Consider the following 13,649-nt stretch of genomic DNA (forward strand, 5'->3'; position numbering starts at 1 on the left):
GGAGATTTTTCTTGCTTCTTGAGCTAGGCCTGTATTGCTCTTAACTTCCCTCTTAGAACAGCTTTTGCTGCATCCCAAAGAATTTGGACCATAGTGTTTTCATTTTCATTTGTCTGCATGTGTTTTTTTTAATTCTTCTTTGATTTCTTGGTTGACCCAGTCACGGTTTAGTAGCGTGTTATTTAACCTCCCTGTATTTGTTTTCTTTCCAGATTTTTTTTCTTGTGGCTGATTTCTACTTTCATAGCATGGTCGGAAAAGATGCTTGGTATAACAGCAAACTTTCTGAATTAGTTGAGGCCTATGAGGCCTAACATGTGGTCTGTTCTGGAGAATGTTCCATGCACACTTGAAAAGAATGTGTATTCTGCTGTTTTAGGATGGACTGTTCTGAATATATCTGTTAGATCCATCTGGTGGAATGTTTCATTCTAAACCACCCCTTCCTTGTTGATTTTCTATTTAGATAATCTATCCATTGATGTAAGTGTTGTGTTAAAGTCCCCTACTGTTATTGTATTATTATGAATGTTTTTCCTTTATGTTTATTATTAGCTGCTTTGTGTAGGCTGCTCCCATGTTGGGTACATAAATATTTACAATTGTTTTATCTCCTGTGGGATTGTTCCCTTTATGATTATGTAGTGTTATTCTTTGTCTCTTGTTACAGTCTTTAAAGTCTCTTGTCTGATATAATTATTGCTACCCACTTTCTTTTCACTTCCATTTACATAATAACTGCTTTTCCATCCCTTTACTTTCAATCTGCAGGTGTCTTTAGTGCTGAATGAGTCTCTTGTAGGCAGCATGTAGATGGGTCTTCCTTTTTTTATCTATTCTGTCTCCCTATGTCTTCTGATTGGAGCAGTCAGTACATTTATATTCAAAGGTAATTTTGATAGGTATGTACTCATTGCCATTTTATTACTTGTTTTACAGTTGTTTTTTGTAGTTCTTCTCTGATCCTTTTTTCTCTTGCTCTCTTCTACCATGGTTTGCTGGCTTTCTTTAGTGATATACTTGGATTTCTTTATTTTTTACAAATCACTGGATTTTCATCTGTGGTTACCATTAGATTTCTACAGAACATCTTGTGCATATAGCCATCTATATTAAGTTGATGGGCGCTTAGGTTTAAACCTATTCTAAAAGCGCTAAATTTTTACTCCTCTCCCCCTCCACCACATCTTAGGTATGTAGTGTCATAGTTTACATTCTTTTATTTTTTGAATCACTTGATTGATTTTTACAGGTACACTTAATTTTACTGTTTTTGTGCTTCTTCCTTTTCTTATTGCAGCTGATGGTCTTTCATTCCACTTAAAGAATCCCCTTTAACATTACATGGAGGGCTGGTCTAGTGGTCATGAATTCCTTTAACTTTTGTTTGGGGAACTCTTTATCTCTCTTTCTATACTGAATGATAGCCTTGCTGGATAGAATATTCTTGGTTGCAGGTTTTTGTCTTTTCACCACCTTGTGGTGGCTGCTTGCACATTGCCACCCTTGCGGTGCTAGTTGGGATACACACCTGGGGAAGGTGTGTTGGAGGGAGGGAGTCCACAGGAGAACTCGGGCATGAAGCACACTGATAGCAAGGTAGGTGGAGAGTGCTGGACTTGTGCTTGTTCCCACAGATATCCCTGTATCTAGGCTGGGGGGCAGGCAAGGGAAGTGGCACCTGGTAGCTCTTTTGTCCTAAGAGAAGTCTTCCAAAGATCCCTGGCCCTCCGGCATACACTCTGAGATTAGTAAATAAATCTTTCCATATACTCCAGGCATCTTTCAAATGGCTGCTTCTATGCCATATCTCAGAGGGTCTGTTGGTTGTGCTGTCTCCTTAAAGGCAGAACTCATGAAGTTAGGCCCCTGTAGTTTTCAAAGCCAAATGTTATCAGGGATTTGTCTTCTCAGTGTGAGTCCCCTGCACCTGGGGTGGTTGCTGTTAGGTCTGCCCCTCTCCCTTCTGTGTGCCTGGAGCATCCCTCCCTCACATGGACCTTCCTGCAGTTGGGCTCCTGACCTCATCTCGATGTGGCCTCTTCTCCACATTTGCTTTGGAGAATCTGTTCTGCCAGTCTTTGGGTCATTATTTACACTGACTGGGTGTTATCTAGGTGTATTCATGTGGCGAGGTAAGCCTGGGATCCTCCTCCTCTGCCATTGTCGCCCAGTCTTAATTTTGGAAAATCTTACCAAGTTGGTGGCAACATGAAACCATTTATTCATGTATATCCAGATCTCTAGTCATTCTGTACATGTTTATTGAGTAACTAGTATATGTCCAAGGTGCTAGAAGCATTCAGGTATTTTGAGTTGGGGTGGGAGGGTGGGTTTTCCTGGCGTGTCTCACATTTACCAGCTGGCCTGAGTGGAGTTGTAAATAGATGTTCTGGGATCCAAAAGCATGATTATTTTGAGTCTGACCTGCTGATTTGTCTCTTAAGTCCCTTCCTTTCCTCATGTTTGGCAATTTTATCTCTGCCTACAAATTCTCCACCTCTACTTACTAGAATCAGTTATAATCTGAGAAAGGAAATTTTCACCCAGTTGCGACCATGCTTCCACGCAGCCTTTGCATCATAGTCCTTACCAGTCTGACGTGCAGGCTGCATTAATGCCCCGAGGCTGCTGCGGCCACGCCACCGCCTGGGTTACTCCAGCTTCGTAGCAAGTCTTGAAATCAGGAAGAGTGAGTTCTTCAACTTTTTTCTAATTGTTTTAGCATTTCCATTAATTTTAGGATTGGTTTGTTCAATTCTTCAAAACAAGGGCATCTATATGCATAAGGAATATTGGTCTATGGTTTTTTTTGTGGTATCTTTGTGGCAGCCAGCATTAAATCTGATTTTTAAGAAACCTATAAAATAGAGAAAAATGATAACACACTACTCTGGAACGAATTTCATATCATTAAAGTAGCATTTATGAAGATCAAAGAACATTTCAAGTCAAGACATTAAAAATCAGTGTTAACCATGGGGCCTAGGTGGCTCAGTTGGTTAAGCATCTGACTCTTGATTTTGGCTCCGGTCATGATCTCAGGGTCCTGAGATCAAGCCCCATGCTGGCATGGAGCCTGCTTGAGATTCCCCCCCCTTTGCCCCCCCCACTTCTCCCCCTGCCAAAAAATAGCATTAACCTGAATTATGATAGAAAGTAGAAGAAAATCATCTTAGCAATGAAGACTTAATTACATTATGCTCAAATAAGAACAGATTTTTTTGGGGGGGTCCATCTCTTTATTCAGGATTAATTTCTGGCAGTGGAAGCTCTGGACCCAAACCCAGAATATTTTGAATTTTAATTGATATTCCTAACTTAAACTCTAAAAAGTTGTATTAATTTACAAGCAAAAAATGCTATTTCTTTGGATACTTAACAATCCACATCTTTGCTAACACGACGGGTAAATGTGTTTTAATTTTCATTTTCTAATTCAGTGAAGTTTAATTTAGTTTCCAGCTTTGTAATATTGGTTTCTAGCTTTATCCATTTTCAATTCATTACCTTTTTAATTTCTAATTTTAGCCATATGCTTGTTACTAGAACAGCCTATTGTTCTTCTATCATTGTAACATCCCATGGAATCTCACTGGAGATTGGAAACAGAGTTTTTAGGTCTCAGACCTTCTCTTTTAACCGTCAAAAAGGTAGCGTCCTACCTGCCTCTTGAGTTCTCAAGTTACCAGATTCCCTGTCTGAGTGAACAGAACTTTTTTTCAGCAGTGTGATATGCATAGAGAACTCAAAGTTCCTATTTTGATCTAATTTTCTTTTAATATCTGAGTTCTAGCTCTTCTATTTATAATCCATTTCTGACCTTTGGACAAATCTGTCTAGTCCTATCTTTGTAAGTCCTGGTTTCAACTTATGCTATCAGGGAATTGTCTCACTTAGGCTCTTGGTAGATATGCTACCCTAGGCAGGTGCGGGTCCTTGACGGGCAACACACAGTTATAGCAAGAAATGTTTCACAAATGGTATCTGATATGGTCTAGTTAAGATTAATCTTAACTATAGCTTAATTAAGATTAATAAAATCTCATTCCTTAGAAATAATTATCCATTGACTTAAAGTCAACAAAAGTTTTCTCCTAATATTAAAATATATAATTGTTTGGAGGGCAGGGGGAGCAACTAACTTGAAATAAATCAGAAAACATCTTCACATTAATCCTTCTTCTCATATACTTCAAATTTGTACTTAATGCCTTTCTCCTCCTGGACATCAGAAAGAACACCTGCATATTCTGGCAGAAGTTTATGTTTCTCCAAATCAATTTCTTGAAAAAATACATTACTTTCAAATTCCTGCATAATCCTTGTCACAAATAGTCTAAGATGGCCTGGTTTGTTCATGGCTTCCTTATGAACAGAACTGCCTCCCGCTATCCAAACCATGTCCACTTTGTTTGCTAATTCTGATTGCTCAATAAATTTTAATGCATCATCCAGACTTTTGGCAAGAAAATGAGCTCCTTGTGGAGGTTCCTTGAGGTCTCTGCTGAGAACTAAATTAATTCTGTCCTTTAAAGGTTGATTCTTCTCGGGAATAGAGAACCATATCTTCCTACCCATAATCACCAAATTCTGTTTACCTTCTACTGAGGAGGTTGTGGTCATTCTTTGGAAAAACATGAATTCATTCCTGAGCGGGGGCCAGGGCAAGTCCCCATTCTTGCCGATGCCCGTGTTCTGGGACACAGCGGTGATGCAGTTTAGCCTACAAACCATGATAGGAATCATGACAGCAGCTGTAAACACCTCCCAGCTAGCTCACCAAACCGGGATCACCCCTCCGAGCTTGGCGCGAAATTCAAGAACGATTTAAGTGAATATATTGACGGACTTTGAGGAGGATAATGAAAACAGCCTAGGGAACTGAAAACAAAGAGGTAAGAAGGATACAAGAGGAAGTAAGAGAGATAGAAGATAGGGAAAGAACAGCCAATAGAAGAAAATCAGCAAATTATTTTTTTAAATTATATTCAGGAGAACTTTTTAGAAATAAAAGGTCTGAATCTACACATGAAGAGTCCATCCTATACCTAAGAAAACTGAACTGTAATGTTCAAGTTTGAGTCCTAGCCTTACAAACTATTAGACTCAAATGAATTTTTGTTTTTAATTTTTACCTGGAGGCTCCAGGTAAAAATCTAGATCACTTGCCAGACTGATTTTTGTTCTTTTGTTATGCATGTATATACACACATCCTGCTGTGGAGTTGGGTTAATAGCAACTATTGCAACTATTTCACTTGCCACTTACTACCCTGTTTGGGGGTTGAGCATCTGAGTGCAAGAGGTAAATCACAGGTCTGTTCTAATTCCACGGATGTGGAAATATTCTTGGAACTAAAGGTATGTTTTTCTTTCACTCCCTGGGTTGCATAAGGAGTTCTTAAAACCTTTCACCTTGCCATTTTGTTTCTTTTTGTCCTTACTTAGACATGTTCTAGCATGTTCTACAGTTCAACAATGATTTACACTGTGTGCTGCTACATCATTATTTCTTTACCTTCATACTCAATTTGTTGTTGATAGTAAAATTCACTTCAGTAGCCCCACATACACACACCTTTTTTCCTCCCTTCCTCCCTCTCCCTCATCCTTCCTTCTTTGCCTTTTGGAAGTATCTGATCTGCTTTTGCTTCCTTGGAGTATCTTGACTAATTTTAGTGGCACTGGTTTATAATGAATCAAGTGGATTAAAGTTTGGTAATTATTCACTGAGTACTCAGCAATAAAAGCATTTCAAAGAATGCAGAAACTATTTTAAATATAGGGCACATAAGCATATGAGATTTTCCTGATGTAAATGTTATATACCATTGTTCTATTTGTTTTGTTTTAATTTGGACCTCTGCTAGTTGAAACTACACTAAGGGATAACAATATCCCACATGAAATCTGAGTAAACAATACAAAACATGGAAAAAGTACAATACATGATGGATGTTATAATCAGGACAGGCAGCAAGTAATGTAGGGCGAAGCAGAAAGACCATTCATGCTGCTTGAAAGGTTAAGCGTTTGGCAGGAGAGTGATTTTTTTTAGTTCAGCCTTGGAGGATAAGGAGAGTTTCACTATATAATGTAAAGGAATATGGCTTCTAAGGCAAGAAACCAATGCATAGGGGTATTAGTGGAGGGTTCTTGGAGACTGTGTCAGGAAAGATGTGACAAAAAAGCAATAAGAGGCTAGGAAGCACTGTAGGCTGAAGGCAGAGCTAAAGAGGTTAGATGTTATCCTTCCTCTGAAAGGGACCATCAGAGGTTTTCAAGCCAGGGAATGGGATGATTGGATCAGAATTTTAGAAACTTTTTTTCTTGAAGTGGTGAAGGGGGTAAATGATGAGAGACTATCAGAAAAAATCGTGAGAAGAAGTAGTCTACCCAAGTAGTCTTCAAACATTTTTGCTCATGAAGTCCCTAAAAAATTTGAAAAACAATGTTCCTCTTCACATATTTTAAGTTGAGGAATATGTTTTTATCATAAATTTAAATAATGACAAAAAGTGCAATTTTCAGCTTAGAGTAACGATATTTTACAATAAAACAGTATAAGACTATTTTTAAATGTATTCAGTGGAATAAATATGATAGCAATTTGATTTTTACCAATAACCATTTTTAAAAAATATACAATCTCTTCTTTAATCTTTTTGTCCTTTAATTCCACTATCATTCCAAGAAGGCTATATAACTTATTTTATACTTGAAAGTCTTTTATTAATCACTATATATATTTTGCAACGGAACACACACATACGTGTATATATATGTGTGTGTGTATATATATGTATATATGCCAGACCTAAATCCCTTGAGGCCAGAAATTAAAAATTGACCTACTTGAAATAGTTTTAATAGCAGTAGGTATATAAGGAGAACACAAGTATATCAATGAATTATCCTGCCACCTTTCCAAATTATATAGTGCTGTTTCTGAATATAACCAAAATTTACACAAGATTTTTCATGTGTCAAAAGTATTAAGTTCAACTTTATGTTCTAACTCTGAGGAAGGTAATAGTGTTTGATAATGCTACTTTACTTCCTGAAAATAAATTCCTAAGACATCCAGTGTTGTTTCTGAAGTGGAAAGTAAACCCAAATTCCAGATTCACATTTCTCTATTCTTCTGAATTTCACTCCTTCAATATTGCTGCAAACTAAAGAACTGTAGCTAACCCCTGAAAGCAATGACAATTCCCACTTTCCTTTTGTCTTCTAAAACAAGAGTTGAATCTTCCCTGTCTCTCTTGCTTTTGTTCTTCTTTAAGGATAAATAAAAAATTTATTCAGTGAATATAAAATTGAATGGCCAAAGACTGATGCTGGACAATATCAAGTCAGAAATTTTTTATAAATAAAGTTTTTAAAAATCCCAGGTTGTATAGCCTAGAACATTCTCCATTTAGGCACTTCTGTATTCCTGCCTTCTCTGAGTATACCTGTTTAACGATTCTGTAGAAGTCCATCTTCAGGGGGTCACTGTGATATACATAGTTACAATAATAATGGTTATTTCTCATTTGAGTAGTATTGTTCTGTTGCATATTTTATATACATTGTCTCTCATTGCTATTTTGAAAAGGAGGAAACTGAGGTTTATATATATGAAAATACCTACCCAAGCCCAAACAGGTAGTTAGTAAGGGGGCCTGGATTTAAACTTGGTTCCCTCACTAACCTCATTGTTGCTTAAAGTGGTATCCTTTGAAATATAGAGAATGTACTATAGTCTATGAAGCTGATGATAGTCTTTAAAAGTATCAGCCTTAAGAAATCATTTAACTTTATTTTCTATATTGTTCCCATTACATAAGGAAAAAGTCTTATAAGAATTCTGACTACCATTTTTTTTAAATTTATTTTTTAAATTCCAATATAATTAATGCAGTGTCATATTAGTTTCAGGTGTAAAATATAATGATTCAATAGTTCTATAACTCAGTGCTTATCATGTAAGTGTACTCTTAATACCCTTCACTTATTTCATCCATCTCCTCCCCCTCCACCCTGCCCAACTACTTCCTTTCTAGTAACCACTAGTTTGTTCTCTATACGTAAAAGTCTTTTTTGTGTGTCTTTTTTTTCTTTGCTCATTTGTTTTTTTTCTTAAATTCCACATATGAAGGAAATCATATGGCATTTGTCTTTCTCTGACTTATTTCACTTAGCATTATACTCTCTAGCTCCACCCATGTTGTTGCAAATGGCACAATTTCATTCTTTTTCATGGTTGAACAATATTCCACTGTATATATATGCCAATCTTCTTTATCCATTTATCAGTCAACAGACAATAGGGTTGCTTCCATATTTTGGCTGTTGTAAATAATGCTACAACAAACTTAGGGTGCACACTATCTTTTCAAATTAGTATTTTTGCATCCTTTGGGTAAATACCCAGTAGTGGAATTACTGGATCATATGGTAATCCTATTTTTACTTTTTGGGGAATCCCCATACTGTTTTCCATAGTGGCTACACCAGTTTGCATTCCCATCAACAGTGCATGAGGGTTCCTTTTTCTCTACATCCTCCCCAACACTGTTGTTTCTTGTTATTTTATTCTAGCCATTCTGATAGATATGAGGTCATATCTCATTGTTTTGATTTCCATTTCCCTGATGATGAGTGATGTTGAGCATCTTTTCATGTGTCTGTTGGCCATCTGGATGTCTTCTTTGGAGAAATGGCTAGTCATATCTTCTGTCCATTTTTAATTGGATTATTTGGGTTTTTTTGGGGGGGGTCTTGAATTGTGTATGTTGTTTATATATTTTGGATACTAACCCCTTATTGGATATATCATTTGCAAATACCTTCTCCCATTCAGGAAGTTGTCTTTTAATTTTGTTGATTGTCTCCTTTGCTGTGCAAAAGCTTTTATTTTGATGTAGTTCCACTAGTTTGTTTTTGCTTTTCTTTCCCTTGCCTTAGGAGACCTATCTAGAAAAATGTTGTTATGACCAATGTCAGAGACATTACAACCTGTTCTCTCTTCTGGGATTGTTATGGCTTCAGGTCTCACATTTAGGTCTTTAATCCATTTTGAGTTTATTTTTGTGTATGGTATAAGACAGGGTCCAGTTTCATTCTTTTGCATGTAGCTGTCCAATTTTCCCAACATTTGTTGAAGAGATGGTCTTTTCCCCATTGGATATTCTTGACTCCCCCCTTGTTGTAGATTAACTGACCATAAAGTGTGTGTTTATTTCTAGGCTCTCAGTTTCTTTCTATTGATCTATATTTCTATTTTTGTGCCAGTCCCATACTGTTTTGATTACTATAGCTTTGTAGTATAACTTGAAATCTTGGATTGTGATACCTCCAGTTTTGTTTTTCTATTTCAAGACTACTTTGGCTATTGGGGGTCTTTTGTGGTTCATACAAATTTTAGGATTATTATTCTGTGAAAAATGCTTTTGGTATTTTGGTAGGGATTTGCATTAAATCTGTGATTGCTTTGGGTAGTATAGACATTTTAACAATATTTGTTCTTAAGATCAGTCCATGGGCATGAAATATCTCCATTTGTTATGTCATCTTTAGTTTCTTTCATCCATGTTTTATAGTTTTCACAGTACAGGTCTTTTACATCTTCAGTAAAATTTATTCTTAGATATTTTATTCTTTTTAGTCTAATTAGGATTGTTTTCTTAATTACTCTTTCTGCTGATTCATTATTTGTTCATAGAAATACAATGGATTTCTATATATTGATTTTGTATCCTGCAACCTTACTGAATTCATTTATCAGTTTTAGTAGGTTTTTTGTTGGAGTCTTTAAGTTATTCTGTACAGTATCATGTCCTCTGCAAATAGTGAAAGTTGTACTTCTTCTTTACCAATTTGGATGCGTTTTATTCCTTTTTCTTATCTGATTGCTGTGGTTAGGACTGCTAATATTATGTTGAATAAAAGTGGTGAGTGTGGACATCTTTGTCCTGTTCCTGATCTTAGGGGAAAGGCTCTCAGTTTTCACCACTGAGTACGATGTTAACTATAGATTTTTTATATATGGACTTTATTATTCTGAGGTATCATGAATGGACTTTATACTCTGTCAGATGCTTTTTCTGTGTCCATTGAAATGAACATATGCTTTTTATCCTTTCTCTTGTTGATGTGGTGTATCATGTTGATTGATCTGGGAATATTGAATCACCTTGCATCCCAGGGGTAAATCCCACTTGGTCATGGTGTGGTGAATGATTTTTTTTTAATGTATTGTTGGATTTGGTTTACTAATTCTTTTTGATGATTTTGGCATCCACATTCATCAAAGAGATTGGCTTATAGTTTTGGTTGTTTTTTGTTCTAGGTGTTTTTGTTTTGTTTTTTTTTTTTTTGTAATGTCTTCATCTGCTTTTGGTATGAGGGCAAATCTGGCCTCATAGAATGAATTTGGAAGCTTTCTGTCTTCTTCTATTTTTTGGAATAGTTTGAGAAGAATAGGGATTGACTCTTCATTAACTATCTGGCAGTATTTGCCTGTGAAGCAGTATGGTCCTGGACTTTTCTTTGTTGGAAGTTTTTTGATTACTGATTCAATTTCATTGCCAGTAATTGGTCTGTTCAAATTTTCTATTTCTTCCTGCTTCAGTTTAGGGGGGGTTATATGTTTCTAGGAATTTATCCATTTCTTGAAGATTGTCCATTTTGTTATATAATTTTTCATAATAGTCTCTTATTTCTCTTTCTGTGGTGTTGGTTGTTATTTCTTTCATTTCTGTTTTATTTGAGTCCTCTCTCTCTCTCTTTGATGAGTCTGTCTAAAGGTTTATCAATTTTGTTTCTTTTAAAGAACGAGCTCCTGGTTTCATTAATTTCTATTTTTTTAGTTTTTATTTCACTTATTTCTGATCTAATCTTTATTTCCTTCTACTGGTTTTGGGTTTTGTCATTCTTCTTCTAGCTCCTTTAGGTGTTTAGTTTGAGATTTTTTTTGCTTCTTGAGGTAGGCCCATATTGGTATCAACTTCCCTCTTAGAATAGCTTTTGCTGCATCCCAAAGATTTGGACGATTGTGTTTTCATTTTCATTTGTCTCCATGTATTTTTTTAATTCTTTTTTGATTTCTTGGTTGACCCAGTCATTGTTTAGTAGCATGTTATTTAACCTACATGTATTTGAGTTCATTCAATTTTTTCTTGTGTTTTATTTCTAGTTTCATAGCATTGTGGTTGGAAAAGATGTGTGGTAGGTCTTCAGTGTTTTTCAATTTGTTGATGCTTGTTTTGCAGCCTAATATGTGATCTATTCTGAAGAATGTTCTCTGTGCACTTGAAAAGAATGTGTATTCTGCTGTTTTAGGATGGAATGTTCTGAATATGTCAGATTCATCTGGTCCAATGTGTCATTCAAAATCACTGTTTCCTTGTTGATTTTCTGTTTAGAGGATCTATTCATTGATGTAAGTGGGGTGTTAAAGCATTTTACTATTATTATATTACTATCAATTACTTTCTTTATTGTTAAGAGGTGTTTTATGTGTTTGGGTGCTCCCACGTTGAGTGCATATTTACAATAGTTATATCTTCTTCTTGGATTGTTCCCTTCATGATTATATAGTGTTCTTCTTTGTCTCTTATTATTTGTTTTAAGGTCTATTTTGTCCCATATAAGTCTTGCTACTTCAGCTTTCTTTTCACTTCCATTTGCATAATAATTGCTTTCCCATCCCTTCACTTTGAATATGCATGTGTCTTTAGGTCTGAAATGAGTTTTTTTTGTAGGCAGCATATAGATGAGTTTTGATTTTACATACATTCTATCACCCTGTGTCTTTTGATGGAATGTTTAGTTCATCATTTACATTCAAGGTAATTTTTTTTTTTTTTTAGTAGAGAGAGAACACGAGCAGGCGGGGGGTGGGGGTGGGTAGAAGGAGAGGGAGAGAGAGAATCTTAAGCAGGTTCCACACCCACCACAGAGCCTTACATGGGGCTTGTTCTCACAACCCTGAGATCATGACCTGAGCAGAAATCAAGAGTCAGACACTTAACTGATTGAGCCACAGGCCCCCCCTCAACGTAATTATTGATAGGTATGTTCTTATTGCCATTTTGTTACTTGCTTTATGATTATTTTTGTTCTCTGATCCTTTCTTCTCTTCTTTCATGGTTTGTTGGCTTTCTTTAGTGAGATATTTGCATTCAATTTCTTTCTTTTTTGTAATTCTGTTACCAGTTTTTTGATTTAATGGTTACCATTAGGTTTATATATAACATCTTGTGCATATAGCAGTCTATATTAAGTTAGTGGTTGTTTAAGTTTGAACACATTCTAAAAGCACTAAGCTTTTACTCCTCTCCTCCCTCACCCCCCATTTTAGATATATAGTGTCCTACTTTACATCTTTTATTGAAACCCTTGACTGATTTTTATAGATACACTTTTTGCTTTTGTGTTTCCTACTTTTCTTATTCCTGCTTATTGATTTTTCCTTTCCACTCAAAGAGTGCCCTTTAATACTTTTTTGTAAGGCTGGCTTAGTGGTGAAGCATTCCTTAAGTATTTTTTTTGTCTGGGAAACTCTTTCTCTTTCCTATTTCCTTTTCCAACCACATCCTATTCAGAATGATAGCCTTGCTGGATGTACTATTCTTGGCTGTAGGTTTTTCTCTTTCAGCACCTTGAACATGCTACTCCCTTCTGGCTTGCACAGTTTCTACTGAAAAAGCCTCTGATAACTGTTACAAAGAAGGGAAACCCCTTAAAGTTTTCTTTTCTCTTGCCACTTTAAAAATTCTCTTTATCAATACTTTTTGCCATTTTAATTACTATGTGCCTTTGTGTGGACCTCCTTGGATTGATTTTGTTGGAGGGTGTCTCTGTCTCCCAGATCTGGATATCTGTTTCTCCAGATTAGGGGAATTTTCAGCTATTTCTTCAAATTTTCAGCTCCCTTTTTTCTCTCTTCTCCTTCTGGGATCCCTATAATGTGCATATTATTACACTTGGTGGGGGTCACTGAGTTCCGTTCATCTCATTTTCTTTCTTGTGAAATTTTTTTCTTTGTCCTATTCAGCTTGATTCCTTTCATTACTCTATCCTCCAGGTCGCTGATCTATTCTTCTGCTTCCCCTAGTCTATTACTATTCCCTCTAGTGTATTCTACTTTCAGTTATTGGGTTCTTCATCCCCGACTGGTTCTTTTTTATGTTTTCTATCTCTTTGTTGAGGATCTCATTGAGATCCTCCACTCTTTTCTCAAGTCCAGGCAGTATCTTTATGACCACTATTTTAAATTATCAGACATTTTACTTAACTCCATTTCATTTAGGTCTCATGGTTTTGTCCTGTTCTTTGATTTGGGACCTAATCTTCCGTCTCCTCATTTTGTCTAACTCTCCGTGTCTGTTTCTGTGTGTTAGTAAGTCAGCTACGTCTCCTGCTCTTTAAAGCAGTGGCCTTAGGAAGAAGAGGTCTTGTGCCCTGCAGGACGGTGTCCTGTGTGCTAGAACCTGGGGCTTTCCAGGTGCCCGTGTGTTGCACATGCCCTACTATTGTGCCTGAGCTGCACTGGACTGCAGTTCTCTGCAATGGCTTTCTTTGCCTATTGTGGGCAAGATTTGGTGCCTGTGCTATTAATGTGCCAGTTTGGGGTGGCCTTGGGCTTGTGCTGAGTC

General features: G+C 36.4%; 1 pseudogene; it reads right to left on the reverse strand.

Annotated features, from left to right (window-relative positions):
- Positions 1-4,135: 4,135 nt before the first annotated feature.
- On the reverse strand, positions 4,136-4,758 carry LOC118521503 (dihydrofolate reductase pseudogene; annotated as a pseudogene).
- Positions 4,759-13,649: the final 8,891 nt, after the last annotated feature.

This window comes from Halichoerus grypus, chromosome 3 (genome assembly GCF_964656455.1).
Source record: "Halichoerus grypus chromosome 3, mHalGry1.hap1.1, whole genome shotgun sequence".
NCBI lineage: Eukaryota > Metazoa > Chordata > Mammalia > Carnivora > Phocidae > Halichoerus > Halichoerus grypus.